Source organism: Triplophysa dalaica, chromosome 21, assembly GCF_015846415.1.
Source record: "Triplophysa dalaica isolate WHDGS20190420 chromosome 21, ASM1584641v1, whole genome shotgun sequence".
NCBI classification, from domain to species: Eukaryota; Metazoa; Chordata; class Actinopteri; order Cypriniformes; family Nemacheilidae; genus Triplophysa; species Triplophysa dalaica.
In genome coordinates this window covers 14,188,545-14,203,482 of record NC_079562.1, presented here as the reverse complement: position 1 = coordinate 14,203,482, position 14,938 = coordinate 14,188,545, and the positions used below count along the sequence as shown (strand labels likewise).

At 39.6% G+C, this 14,938-nt stretch overlaps 1 long non-coding RNA gene across 1 annotated transcript; it reads right to left on the bottom strand.

Moving 5' to 3' along the window:
- Positions 1 to 6,365: 6,365 nt before the first annotated feature.
- LOC130409922 (uncharacterized) lies at positions 6,366 to 7,272 on the bottom strand. Its single transcript, XR_008904951.1, has 3 exons — positions 7,191 to 7,272; positions 7,047 to 7,109; positions 6,366 to 6,808 (listed from the first exon to the last, which is right to left on the bottom strand). It is a non-coding gene; the product is annotated as an uncharacterized LOC130409922 (long non-coding RNA).
- Between the last annotated feature and the right edge of the window lie 7,666 nt (positions 7,273 to 14,938).

Genomic DNA, 14,938 nt, shown 5'->3' with positions numbered 1-14,938 from the left:
GTCAGACACTAGTTCACCAAAAACATAAAGATCATTACACTGCTGTTTAAAAGCAAGAGAATGAAAACATCCACCCCCGCACCCACAACAGAGAGAGAACAAAACCTCTGGAATCCCTCCGTTTACCTCAAACAAATACCAAGCTGGCGGTCAGTATCGCGCGACTGGGCGGGAATCACCCGCGATCGGCGTCATGGTAACCGCAGAGAAACGTTCCGCCACTGCGCGCCCCGGCCTCTGCTTTCTTTTTCGCGCTCTCGACTCTTCCGCCCACTCGCGAGGCAATCCCCCTCAGCGACGCTCGAGCGTCACGTTCGCAGCCACGCCTACTCTACGACGCTCTACGCGTTTCTCCGCTACGCACGTAGTGGGCTGTGAACCTGACGCTTGTACACATTGGCGTTATTGTTCTGCGCGTGTGGACAACTGTGCAAAATGTCAGTTATATGCCGTGCAGGGGAATAATTCACCACAAACCTATTAAAACAAGATGTTGCGGATTAAGCACTGCGGTGGGAACCAAACCAACAGGCACATACTGTATTTAATTGTGCTTGTTTGTATGTATAACAATTGAAGAAATGATTCAATATTGTTTATATACGTACGAATGTAAATATCAATTTAACTTGAAACATTTACATGAAGTTTAGAATATTAAATTTTTGGTATGTTTCCCCGTTTGTTTTCATACGGACAGTTTCCCAGCACAGTATCAATACAACACAAGGATGGTTGTTGCTATAGTAACAAGTCCAGTCTTTGTTCTCTTTTATAGAAAGGGTCTCAGTCTGTTATCTCTGCAGCCCAGTTAGTAGCACAATTAACACATTGATTAAAACCCATTGACATCCAATGTGCTGGAGTCCTGTTACCCTCATTTGTGATTGCAGGATTTATACCAACATCTTCGGAGCCTTCGGACAACTCTTAAACCTCCAGAGCAGCCCTCTACCACCTCCTAATCCCCAAATCCATCGGGTGGGGGACTGGGAGGGGTAACATCCACCCTCACTTCATCTTGAGCCTGACACACACACACCCACCACCCGTGAGACCTGTGCTTATGAGGTCAGCAAGAGCAGCTCTGATGTCATCACTGAATGTGTATTGTTGGCCCTGCAGTGTTGGTTGTGTATGACTCACCCCTGGGGGCCGACTTGTGCACCCCTAAACGATCGCATACATGAGTAACACGAGCAATGCAGTTGATGATTGAGTTCTTCATTCGGGACCTTCTTTTTTATTAGGAGGGAAAGGGTATTTAGTGCTTTCTCGTAGTAGCTTAATGCTGCTGTAGCCGCTGTGATCTTATAGCGTTTCACACATATTGTTTGCTTCTTACTTCATGTTAGTCATTTGTGAGTGGCTTTAAATGAAAGAACATGCAGAGTTTTTAAGTGTAAATGAGGTCAACAGACCTAGAATAACTACATTGTCGTGCCGTTTTTGGAAATCATTCAAAGCATCTTCATCATGCACTCAACAGTGTGGTGGAATACATTTAGATGAAATATTATAATCAGCCACTTCTGTCAATGTAGCATTAAATGAGAGCAGTTTAAGCAGATAAAAATTGCAAATGTTTCTCTGACTGTAATGATTATTAAGTTGATACCACAAGGATAAACTTCATTAATTCCCACAGTGAGTGTTGGTCTGCCTGCACTGCTTTTTTACGCACTGAATCATCACCATCTGCCCTTGAAAAGACGTCAATGAGAGACAAAGAAGTTCTTTTAGAAATAATTTAACTGTGAATCATCAATGGCAGTGTTTTACCTAGTGCACCTACTGTGATAAATTGAGTTAATATTTCCACCTGGCAAAGCTCTGATTGGTGCTTTAGTGTTGTTGTTTAACACATGTCTGTGGAGACACAGAAGAGATAACTGCAATAAGTGTGTAGCACTATTAAACAGAGCGGGAAATAGAAGCTCCTAATTGCTTCTCAAATGTTTATTTTTGCAAGAACAAGAATTCACATTCATGTCTCATCTAGGACTTCCCATCAGTGTCTCAAACAATGCTCAGATTCGCCACGACAGGAATCAAGAGATTTCAATATGAGCATTTCTCAGCAGATGACATCAAAACCTGATATATCTAGGTAGCAATATTACAGTTTTCTTACTTAATGTCATCCTTTTGTTCTTAGGAGGAGCATCTGTGACAAAGTCGACACCTAAACATAACTTCTCCTGAGCTGTTAATGTGCAACTTCAGAGAAGCAGATTTTCCTCTGTGTTGCTCTCGATGCAGAAGTCTGGTAGATCATAAATGAAATGTTTAACTCGACCGGCAACCTGAACTTTGTCTTGGAGGGAAAGAGAGAAAAATAGAGGGAAGCAGATGCAGAGAAGGAGGGGTGCATGTACTACTCCATAAGCCTTAAACCATTATGAGTAGGCAGGTGTTGTGAATAAGCCAGTGGAAGAAAGTGAAAATGATCAGTTAGCGAAGACAATAGATAATCTGTCCGCCTAAACGTTGAAATCTGGCCCCTTTCACGGAACTTAGCAACCAGCGCCTAAACACTGTAAACTACAAACATGACAACTGTCAAGTGTTCAGATACACCGCTGTAGATATGGAGCTGTGGGTCAGTGGGTTTGTACTGTGTACACATGTGCTTGCTGTTATTTCATATTTTTTATTCATTAGCACTGATAAGATCTCACCTAAAGAGTTTATCAAATACCATTGCATGATGGTGGAATGAAGGGACGTTCAAGCTTACATTTTTTGCATTTAAATGATGCAAGCATCTTCTACATTGTAGTCTACAGAAGAAAACTTTCTCTACATGTGTTTTAAGTACATTATTTGTCCTTTTGCATTGATCATTAAAATTGTATATGTCATTGTTGACGTGTACATTGCAAGAAAAGTTCATTCAGACACATGCGGCTATGAGATTATACAGCATAGTACAGTATACAGGCCTATAAATAGAAAACAAGGTCTTATTCATGCATTTCACTACTGGTAAAATAAAAGCAAAGATCGATGTAAATTTAAATCATTCACCCTCAATGGAAGTTCCCTTTATACAATCTGACTAATGTAGAGGTTTTAAATAAGAGCTGTTTACGAAATCCCAAAGCATTGGTGAGAATCGCCATTTTTGTCATAAAGGTTTTTTGATGTGTAAGACTGAAAATTCGATGCCCCTGAGCTTTTAAAAGCAGTGATATTCTGTCGCAGCAATACATTCAGATTTACTCTTGATATGAGTTGATTCGTTTGAATAAGAAGCCTATAATAACTGGAAATCTCACTTCTCATGTTCAGTCAGTGATTTTAGGGGAAAAAAGGTGCTCAACCAAACATGAACTGACCAAAATGAGTAATACCGTGAAATGTAGAATGCAGAACTTCATTCAGACACCAAATATTTACATGAATTTTTGAGATTCAATAGATCAAATAGGGTTCAAAAACAAGTTTTTCCATCATTTGCTCACCCTCATGTCATTTCACACCTGTATGTGTTTCTTTCTTCTGCAGAGCACAAAAGAAGATATTTTGAAGAATGTTGCCAGCCAAACAACATTGGCCCCCCCATTCATTTCCATTGTATGGACCACTGAGACATTTCTCAAAATATCTTCTTTGGAGTCATATACGGTCATGTGACATGACTGATGATAAGGAAAAATCATGTTTGCAAGAACTATACACTTAAATATAGAGTTCACCAAAAAATGTTCTGTAGTAGGCATAAAAATGACTATTGTCAAGTCAACGTGGACCATTTTTGGGTGAACTAGTCCTTTAAATTCCATCCATGAGCAAAGAAACATTTTTATACAGAATATTTATACAGATCTGCAGGGGAGAAATTCTTTTGATGCAGGGCATCATGAAGGAACACTCAACTGATAAAATGTTTACCTTTGATGCACTGTAGGCCGCTTTAGATAAAAGCATCTGACAAATGCACATCATAATGCATAAATGTACTTTTATCATGAGGAGGCCAAGAAGAGACTCAAGTTGTGTCAGGGGGGTTTTCAAAGAAAGGTGGTGGGTTGGTAGCATCTTGCACCCGTGTGGGATTTTTTTGAGTGTACGGTTAGTATGCATGCAGGTGGCATTGTGTGAGTGTGTCACACTGGTTGGTTGAGTCATCGTGGAGACCGCAGCTATGGAGATGAGTACACAAGCTGAATAGTAGATTGTTTTTACACAGCTACTGTACACATACAGCCTGCCCACTGACGCCCACTGTTCAAGCTCACACACATCTGCCCACATGCCCTCTGTCCATACCTCTCTCTCTCTTTAATACTCTTGTTGTATGACCTGTCCTGCAGGTTTGTTGTAGATCAGTACTCCACAGAATAATCCCTTACCCTTGCATTAAACAAGAATCCTACATGTTTATATTTGCCCATGAAAAATCTTGCCACAATGCATTAAGTTGCCACTGGCACAAATCAAAAGATCTCAAATCTATTTTTTTATATTTTGGTCACTTGACATGTCTTATTTCCCTCCTTTAATGTAAGTCTACTGGACTGGCTTGACTGTTTTATCGTCTAAATGTATGCATATATGCACCTTTCAAGTGAGCGTGAGTTCTTTGAAACATTATACGTTCGCTTTAGTTTGTATATATCCATGTAAACGTATACAGTAATAAAGCTCTAAGCCTAAATCAACAGTTCTCCTCCACAGGTCAGTCGGTTCAGAGGGTCACTCGATTAACTCTCCCACCCCATCAGACGTTTATTTGACCGTCATTAGTGGACCTCTCGACCTTTTGCCCCCTGCAGGTCATTCAGCTGCAGAAGTGTGAAGTGTCTTCTCCCACGGTGCTGGACTCCACATACCAGCACTACCGGAAATATATTCTCCCCGAAGAGAAAACTGTTACAAATGTCTGTTCCAAAAATCCAATATCAAATCATTTAGAAAATATTATTTACACATATCTGGAGTAAATGACTTCACAGACAATAACTATAGTTTAAAAAAATATTTCAGATTTAGGGGAAAAGATGCTGGAAAAATATTGGATCACTTTCAAAGTATTTTGTACAATGAACAACAAAACATTGATAGCCAATCCAATTGGGATTTCGAGGGCTCACACATCTAAAACTGTGGCGCACTAGTTCAGAGAATATTGTTCTCGGTTTAAATGGGCCTTAAGGAAATCTTTGCAGTACACGTCATAAAAAACGCATTCAGGAAAAAAGCACCCGCTGAGTCTTTCCTTAAAGAAAATCAAAGATAAAAAACGGAAGGAAATTTACTGTTAGCGACTTGTTAATAGAGGTGATTGAAACATTGAATACTCACACCTCCAGACTGCATCGAACAGGACCACTGATAAAGCTTGTATGATGAGACCGGGTGAGACTTCAATAAAATAAATCAAGGGTTTGCTGTGAATGATCTCACCTCGGACACCCCTAAAGGACAGCCTATCTACCACCTCTCACATAAATTAGCAGACGGGCTCAGATGGTGTATGTTTCAACACAGCCCCGCACGGACTGTGGCATATGACACTTTGACTCATTAAATTTTGCCTTAAGTGTAAGGGATGAAATATTGCCTCTGGATTCCTGCTGTCAGGCTGTGTTAATTGAGAGTCTGAATTCACTTACAGGGAAAGTTCACCCCAAAATTTAAATTCTTGCACCATTTATTCACCCTAAAGTTGTTCCAAACCTGTATAAATGTCTTTGTTCTGTTCACCTAAAAGAAAGATATTTGGAAGAATGTTTTTGATTTTCAGTTCTGGGGCACCATTGAATCCCGTAGTAAAAAAAAATATTGCATCTTTATTGTGCAAGTTTGGCATGATGCATTTTCTGCCTCTTTCTCACATAGCACTTTTTATTGTGTGAATTTTGAATTCTATTACTAAAGCACACAATTGATGTGGACAACTTTTATGAATTTGATTATGTGTGATCGGAATAGATATAACGTATCACTGCTGTCCTTCTGAAACCTTGTATCTCTATATTACTTGATTTTATTTATTTTTCACAATAAATCATTATTATTAGTCACCCTTTATGTTTGTCAATGATTTTTGCAAATTTCTAACCAATGAAAAGTATCAAAAAGTGCTTGTCAATATTGAAAACACAATATGGATTCATTTAAAAGTTCAGTATGTTTTCCATTTCCAGAAAAACAGCGAATTTGGACCGACGAGATTTCAGAAGGACAGCTGCGATATAAATAAAACAATTAGCCAGGCTTAGCAAAGAAAAGCTATATTTTAATATAAGACGTCTTTCAAATGTCGAGCAATAACAAGTTTCAAAATATCTTTTGTCTTGGTTGATAATGTGTTAAGATTGATTTGAATTATTTTGTACAGGGCATAAAATGTTCCATGCTAATGCTTGTAACTAGAAAACACAAATGCTGTGTTGTGTGATTGCTAGACAAAAGCTACAAATCAATTACAAAGGCAAAACATCAGAAAAAACTAATAGTCCAAATGATCTTAGCTGCTTGTATAACATGAGAAGCAGTATGTGTAGGTCCTTTATCTTTCTCCACAGGGATTTTCTTTACTGAAGAGAAGCTTCTACTCATTACAGCATTCACACCTTGACAAACGCGTCTTGTCGCTCTTAGCACCAGCCTGGGCTCAGTTGAAGTGTATTGGTGAGAGATTAAGGTGGCAGTGGGCGTGTGCGGAGGGGTGTTAGATCTATCAGTCTGTCTGAGGGGGAAGAAGCTGACTCAGTATGGATCCAGACCCCCGGGGTTCTGACACCTCCACTGCAGGTCATGAGAGAGTCTCTGGGCTGCAGGAGAGATTCATGGAACTCTGCACAAAGGCCTCGGTTACTGTGAGAATTGTTAGTGTATTTCTTTAAAATGAAATAGATTTAACATGGAGACACTGAGAAAGTTAGAATGCAGGCAACATCTTTTACAGTATATTTTTTTTGTTATGTGATTTTATTTAATTTTTATACAATAATACTACCAATGATCATTTCTGTTTAAATTCTTTAGCAATATTATGAGTAAAACTATCGTAAAGCTATAAGTGAAACACTTACAAAGACAGAGATGAGGCCTAGAGGTGACAGGTTCAGTGAGAGGTGCGGGAATAAACTGGCCACCTGAGAACAGACACAGCTGAGAGTCGCTGAGTTTATGAGGCCGTTTCTGCTCTATATGATGATTAAACCAGAGCTACTGACCCAAACACTCCACATGAGCTCCCTCACATGAGAAAAAGACACTGAACTGAGGCTGCGGGAACTGGTTCTTTTTGGATTTACATCTGATTTACATGCCTACTGGTGATAACAGAGGGAGGAAGATTCTATCAGTTGTGAGACATCTCATTGTTACTCACTGACCCAGAGTCATTTAACGCAAACATGAGTAAAACTCTTTTTAATACACTTAAATTATTAGAAAAATGTGTTTTAAACTTTATGTTTTTATGTATGTTATGTCATTCATTTTTCTAACTGATCCCCACATAAAACTATTGTACGACATTGGAATACTATAATAATTTGTATTTTATTTTATTTTTATATTTTATTTTTATATTTTATTTTTATATTTTATTTTATTAACGTATTGCATATGTTGTTTATAGACCTTTGAGAGTATTGAGCATCCTTTTAGCAAGGTTTGTGCCTCAATCATTAGTCAAACTGCACAGTTGTGGAATCAACAAACTAGTTTAAATAAGTAATGAAAGAATTTAATGAAACATATTTTTAATGCTAAAGAACAATTACAGGAGGGGGCATGGTGGCTTAGTGGTTAGCACGTTTGCCTCACACCTCCAGGGTTGGGGGTTCGATTCCCGCTTCCGACTTGTGTGTGTGGAGTTTGCATGTTCTCCCCGTGCCTCGGGGGTTTCCTCCGGGTACTCCAGTTTCCTCCCCTGGTCCAAAGACATGCATGGTAGGTTGATTGGCATCTCTGGAAAATTGTCCGTAGGGTGTTAGTGCGTGAGTGAGTGAGTGAGTGAGTGAGTGTGTGTGCCCTGCGATGGGTTGGCACTCCATCCAGGGTGTATCCTGCCTTGATGCCCGATGACTCCTGAGATAGGTTCAGGCTCCCCGTGACCCTAGGTAGTTCGGATAAGCGGTAGAAAATGGAATGGAATGGAACAATTACAGGACAGCATCTCACCGCACATTTGTAGTCTAGTTAACATAGAGTTATTTTTGCAAATCCTGCAAAGTTTATTTTTATTTTATTCTCATATCTTATTTTGCTTAGGGTTGCAAGCAAGCCAGGGTGGCCCCTCAAACACAAACTGTATGTCTCCATAGGATATACATATTCAGTAGGAATACACGTCATACCTCAGGTCTTTTCTCTAATCCTGGACCAGCTTCTATGTGTTAGACTGCAGAAACTGGTTTCAATTCACATTCAAATTGTATTTCCTGGTTTGTGCTTGTGTCATCATTCGAGGGCGGCTGCGTTTTCATGAGAAACAGGAAGGACCGGAAGGCGGAGGATCAGATCCAAACCCAGCCTTTCTAGTCAGAGTACTGTACGCATGGATACACACACACTAACATGAAAGCAGATGTGGGCTGATCCCACCCAGTGTGCGCACGATTTTACTCAGACTGAACCAGACATGATGACAGTGTAATAACAGACAAAGTTTCTCGGCATTGTTCACTTTTGTCGGTTCATCAGAATGGTTCATTCCCCAAATGTCTCTTCAAAACATTCCTTGACATCTCCCAAAGTGTCTCTCCAAGCCGAATCAGGAAAATCCCCAAACTGTATTTGTTTAATTTCCAGCATTGGCTCCGTGTAACTGTGCCACACACCACATTCCATTCATTCCTTCCATGAATATTTCACAGAAAAAAAATATTCTGCTTTTCCAGAATCACAAATTTTCCGGGGGAGGATAGCATTCCCAAACCATTAGTCTACATTTCCAAAACTAACAATAACCTGTGTGTGCAACAGGAGGCAGCAAGAGCAGAGCGTTCCATAGTTTTAACCTTGGGAGGGTGACAAGGCAGCGAGAGCGGATTGTTCTGTAACCATCACATATAACGAAGAAGAATTCCAGAAATGTTCCTGAAGCTTCCTCAGGCTTTGTTTTACACACACATGTCTGCATGCACAAGATGAACTGTCATTTGAAGAATGCAAAGTTCAGCATGTCGATACAAAAATGGAAAACTAGTTGAATTTAGAGAAGAGAAAATGTAGCTGTTAAAAACCAATACTGTTTGTTAACAGGAGTTATCAATCGTTGGTACAAGCTGAGAAGATACTCTGTTACTTTCAGTTATTAAGGTTGAAAATGGTATTAAATGTAATGACATTCACAAAAAAATGCAATGATTTAAATTAAGGCCCAGTGTATGAAATTAAGCAGCATCCAGCAAATTGCAACCAACGGCTTACCATCCCACCACCTTCCCTTTCAAAGCACTACCGAGGCTGTCACAAGACTAAGATGTTGTCACGTTTTTCGCTTTTTTGCTGTAGGAGATAATGTATTTACGAAATGTGCTCTCTGGAGCAGTTTGTCCATTCAGGGCTACTGTAGAAACAACATGGCGAATTCGATGCAATGGGACCTGTGGTGTATGTAGATAGAAATAGCTCATTCTAAGCAAATAAAAAAATCACACTTCATTATATAAGGTCTTTATACACATCTGAACACATAGTTATGTATATTATATTGCATTTCTGTCAATAGATGCAAATTGTCCATAGATCTGCAGTTCTGGGCCATTTGATGCAAAGCCAATTGCTTTGTACTTAAAATAAACTGTAATGGAGGCATTTAAATTATCTTGTTTATAGGATTGCTTGTGTTAATCAGGATTATCATTTTTATTCTTATTCTAGAAATGATAATATGACATTTACATCTCACTTTCCTCTGCAAAGGATTTTTCTACCTCTTCAGATGAGTAACTTTTACAAGTTTTTTTTGGTTTAAATGATAAAAACTTGTTTTTTATGATGGGACATGAAGCAGAGGAGATGACCTCCAGAGTAACTTCTCAAAATGATGACTCGCGCGCTGTCAACCATTGAAGGTCAAACGAGTAATCTCTCTTTCTTCTCTCGTTGAGAGAGACCTCAATAAAGGTTAGACCACAAACATCAGTCTATCTCTTTCTCTCTCTCTCTCTCTCTCTCTCTCACACACACACACACATACACGTGGGTTGAGAGTGTGGGAGAGGGAGCACATGTGTGTGAGATACTGTGTTGTAGACGTGAAAGTGCGAGGACAGATCACTCCTCCCTCACATGAGAAGAGAGATGTCAAGAAAACCATGCAGCTTAATCAAAAGTAGCATTTGAAGTTAAAGTTAAATCCATTTTTTGGAGGATCTATTGACAGAAATGCGATAATATACATAAATATGTCTTCAGAGGTGTATAAAGAATTTACATAATGAAGCGTTATGTTTTTATGACCTTAGAATTCTTAGAACCTTAGCTATTCTATATCTACATATTGGGTCTCCTTGCATGGAATTCTCCATGTTGTTTCTACAGTAGCCCTAAACGGACATACTGCTCTACGGAGCGCGTTTTGTTAATACATTATGTCCTTCGGCAAAGAAGTGAAAATGTCCTGACATGTTTTTCCTCTGTCAGCCACTTTGTGTTGCAAAGGGAGTGTTGGGGTGAACCATTGGTTGCAACTTGCAACCTCACCACTAGATGCCACTACAGTTTAAACACTGGATCGTCAACCCTATTCGTTTTCCTCCAAAAATGTTTTTGGTGTTATTGTGCACAATCCATCAGTGTACAAGATTCCAATTTTTGGTCTAAATCTGTTTGTTTGAGCCAGACATAACAGCTGGCCCAGTATTCAATATGGTTAGGACACACCTTTTACAAAGGGGCCCAAAAGTGAGTGCTGGCAGTGTTCCAGAAAGCTAATTCTCCCAATCTTTTCTGTTATGAAACACCCACTGGCAAAAATCCACACAAACAAAAAGAAAATCAAGTCCTTTTTTGCAAAGACTGTCTTGGTTCACTCAGAAGCCTGTCAGTAAAGTGGGCTATGAATTATGTTTTTGATGTAGTTGAGGCCTGTGAACTGAAGAAGCACCAATAATGTTTAAAATATTGTTAATTTGACAACATGTATATATGGATTTTAAGCATGTTTTACGCATATAACTAACTTTATATTGAATTGTAACCATGTTTCCTCTAGTTTGCTAAATAAAATAAAAAACTGGAGCACTATTCTCAAAAACATGTGCATTAAACCCTGTCCGTGGACACATGTTCATGTCCAGGTCCAGCTTGGTTTTGTGCAAACAGCTCACATTGAAATCACACTGTGTTTATTGTGGTCTGAGGTCTCTCATCTGACTGAAGTGGAGCAATACCCAGCAAAAAGCAGGTGACAGGTGTCAGAACATGAAGCAACCACTCCGCAATCCCCCTCATATTTACAAACATCTCCCCACAAAACATCACCGGCACTCCTCCAAAATAATATTCCCCCATTGAGCCCCCTACACGCCCACCAGACGCTGCCAAACAAATAGTTTTTGAGTGGTCCACAAGTGATCTGATGGGAGGGGGTCTCTGGACGAGGGTTAAAAACAGGAACAGCTTTCCAGCTGTGGTGCAACTCAAACAAAACAAGTTCAGCTCATCAAAACATGATCTCACTCTGCTTAAACTTTCGAAGACATGATGTGCGGGGTAGCAGTGGGGTAAAGAGGTTGTTGTTTTAGAGCATGTTTTTGACCTTGTGTTTTTGGCGTAATACGGCCTGCGATGCGTATGAAGGTTCAAAGGCTACGAGAAACGCTGAGTCACTCACAGTATCAGGAGAAACAATGACTAAGCGATCGCTCACTCTGGCTTCCAGCTTGGAAGTAATTAGCTGGAACGTTTACGCCGGGCACTCGTGTGGCCAACAGGAAGGAAGTCAACATGATGATATTTCAGCATCTACAAAACAATATTTGTCTACATTGAAATATTACAGTAATTGCATCACACAGAGGATAACCCAGAAAAGTCACATGAATTTCACTGTGGATTCAAACATTTCAATACCATGTACATTTACATGAAAAATTGTTCTGGTAAAGGATTTTTAGCAAATGTGTCAATAGGTTACATTGCATCATTAATAAGGTGTCATGCCATACAGTATATACTCCTACTGTAGATTCATTCCAACTTTTCCCTTCAGTAGTGACGAAATATGCCACTTTCCTTCAGATACAGCCCCTCGGTGACCAACACATAAAAAATGCACCCACCATTAGACCACCAGACAGTCTGAGAGCATAGCTGCTAGACATAAACGCCCCAGTAAAGATTTGTATTTGTTTGCCTGATATAAAAATAGCACACCAGTAAAAGGCATGTTTTATCTGTTTTGGGGGAAGCCATTCACACTAGTATGCGGAGAATCTAGACAGAAGCCAGCCGTCTGGCCAGTCAAGCCTGCCGGTTTCCTGCAGGGGCTCCAGGAGGAGACCCTGAAAGTGTCATACCACTTTGATGACTCAAAGTCTAGTGGCGACCTGATGTAATGCCAGAGGAATTTACCTCAGCCTGTGCTGGCTTCCTGCCCTGCACACTAGACTAAACTAGAGAGAACGGTGACAAAACTGGTCCTGCAGTGCCACCTCTTGCTATATGGTGGAATTGCTCTGGTGACTGGGATTAGATGCTGTATGAATGCTGTATTTAGGAGGTTGTGCTGAATCTTACAATAAAAGAAACACAAAGACAGATAGGTGAAAACCTTTACAATATTATACAAGATGATATGTCAGAAATTGGGTTGAAGAGACAACTTGTCCCAGTGGCGTAACTTTGCTTTGAAAACAGGTGGGAACAGAGATGACAAAAGTGAAGAGTCTCTTTAAAGACTAAAGAAAGATATACTGTGGGCGCTCATTCCATTGGCTATTCCACTTTTCGACTTCAGATCTTCAGGATGCGTTTCCCAAACTGTCATTTGGGGAAGGTCATCAATTCTGTCAACAGTTTCTAACCATGAGGTCATTTAAACTGACTTTCTTTTTACTGCAGAACACAAAAGAAGATATTTTGAAGAATGTTGGTAACCAAACATCATTTATTTCCATTGTATGGACACAACACCAAAACAATTCTCTTCTTTTGTATGTCACAGAAGAAAGAGTCACAAACCAGTTTTGAACTACACAAAGGTTAATAAATGATGACAAATGGTTTATTCTTGGGTGAATTGTCTCTAGTTTTTTCCAGCATATTAGTCTATGCTGAGCTGTGCAAACAGACTACTTTTCTAAGCGAATGAACATTTTGTGTAGGAATTATGTCATTAGAAAGATATTTGTCATTGCAAAGGTCCCTTCTGGTCTTCTTATATCTATTGTCTGTTTATTGTCTAAACACATTTATGCCAAGAAGAATTGTGAGGTCATTTATCCATGTGCCTTGTGTGTCTCATGACTTCCCTTTGTAAGAGCATCACACATTGTGATTTCATTAAAACAGAGAATTGTAGTACATGGAATATATGAGACAGGTGCAGGGAGGATTTTGTAGGAACTTGCATGAATCAAACCCCAGCAGAGAAAGCTCATTTAGGGCAGTATGTCAGGAAGAAAATCCCAGAAAACGTTTCAAAGAAATATTATAGTCGGTGCCACGGAAAGGTGGACCACTGTTCTGGAATTTTCCCGTGCGTGTTCCCAGCAGCAAACAGGACAGACCATAAGCAGAGATGTTCAACTGAGCCAATGAAACGGCAAAGCTGCAGGACACAGCCAATCATGGGTGCTATCTCACCCAGCCAATCAGAGAGCTGCTTTGATCCATGATAAGAAAACAGGAGCTCTATAAAAATACTGAAGGGATGTAAACACACTTGTGCTTCATGTTTAGTTGTACAAAGTGTCCCGTTTGTATGCGCATGCACCATTTCATCAATATTGAGTGTGGGTTGGTGTGTGTTTGTGTGTTTTAAAGCATGTAGTGAGAGAAATGTCCCTCTTTGCCAAGTTTGACAGCGTGTGCTCCTATGAGGAGAGTTTGTTTACATTTGCTTGGGGCACTTTGTGGAGCCATGGACTGATGTGTGAAAGAACATTTTATTTTAGACGAGTCACGATGCAATGATTTCTCAAACTGCGCTAAATAAAATATGAATTTTTAAACACCAGTGTGCGCAGCAAAATGTGAAAATTATACGAAGAGTTACTCCTAAAATGTACCAATTTGAAATGTTCAAAGTACATTTAACCATATAAGCGGCCCTATTTCTAAGCATTTTATTGATCGCAAAAACAAGTCAATATAAATCTTGAGTGTGTAAACTGTTAAATGATGCATAGTTTGTAAAAGTTCATTGAAATGTATGTAAAACAAAGGTAATAAAAATGCAAACACCTTTTCCATGGGCCCTGTGCATGTTAGGGGTTAACAACAATGTTCTTCTAAAAAAATGGTATTCTTTGATGTTTTGGTTTCACAAAGATGACCTGGGTTGCTCCAGCAATGCTTTTGTTGAATTGGCACTTATCTTTTATTGTCCAAAAGGGTGAATTAAATGCAACCTGGCTTCCACAGGTCTGTTCAAATATTCCTAAGTGATGTTTACCATGAATGTTAGTTCCTATCCTATCACTATGTCAGACATTCATTTGTATCATGAAACAATCATGTTTAGTGGTGATTGTTCTGTGGAATTCTGTGACTATTGTAGCACCAGTTTTCAGGTGGGGCTGTCCGCTGGCTATCGCGTCTGACAATGTTTTGCCTCTAATCATTTGTGACACGAGGGAGGCACACAGCAGACATAAAGGAGCTTCCTTATGCAGACAAGGTTATTGTTGTGTGGAAAAAGAATGAAAGTTCAAAACATTTTCCAGGCAGGGTGGGCCTTTCCAGAGTTTGGAGCTCATTGTCCGTTGGATACTGTCCAGGTTTTTCCTGTCTGGCCTTAGAG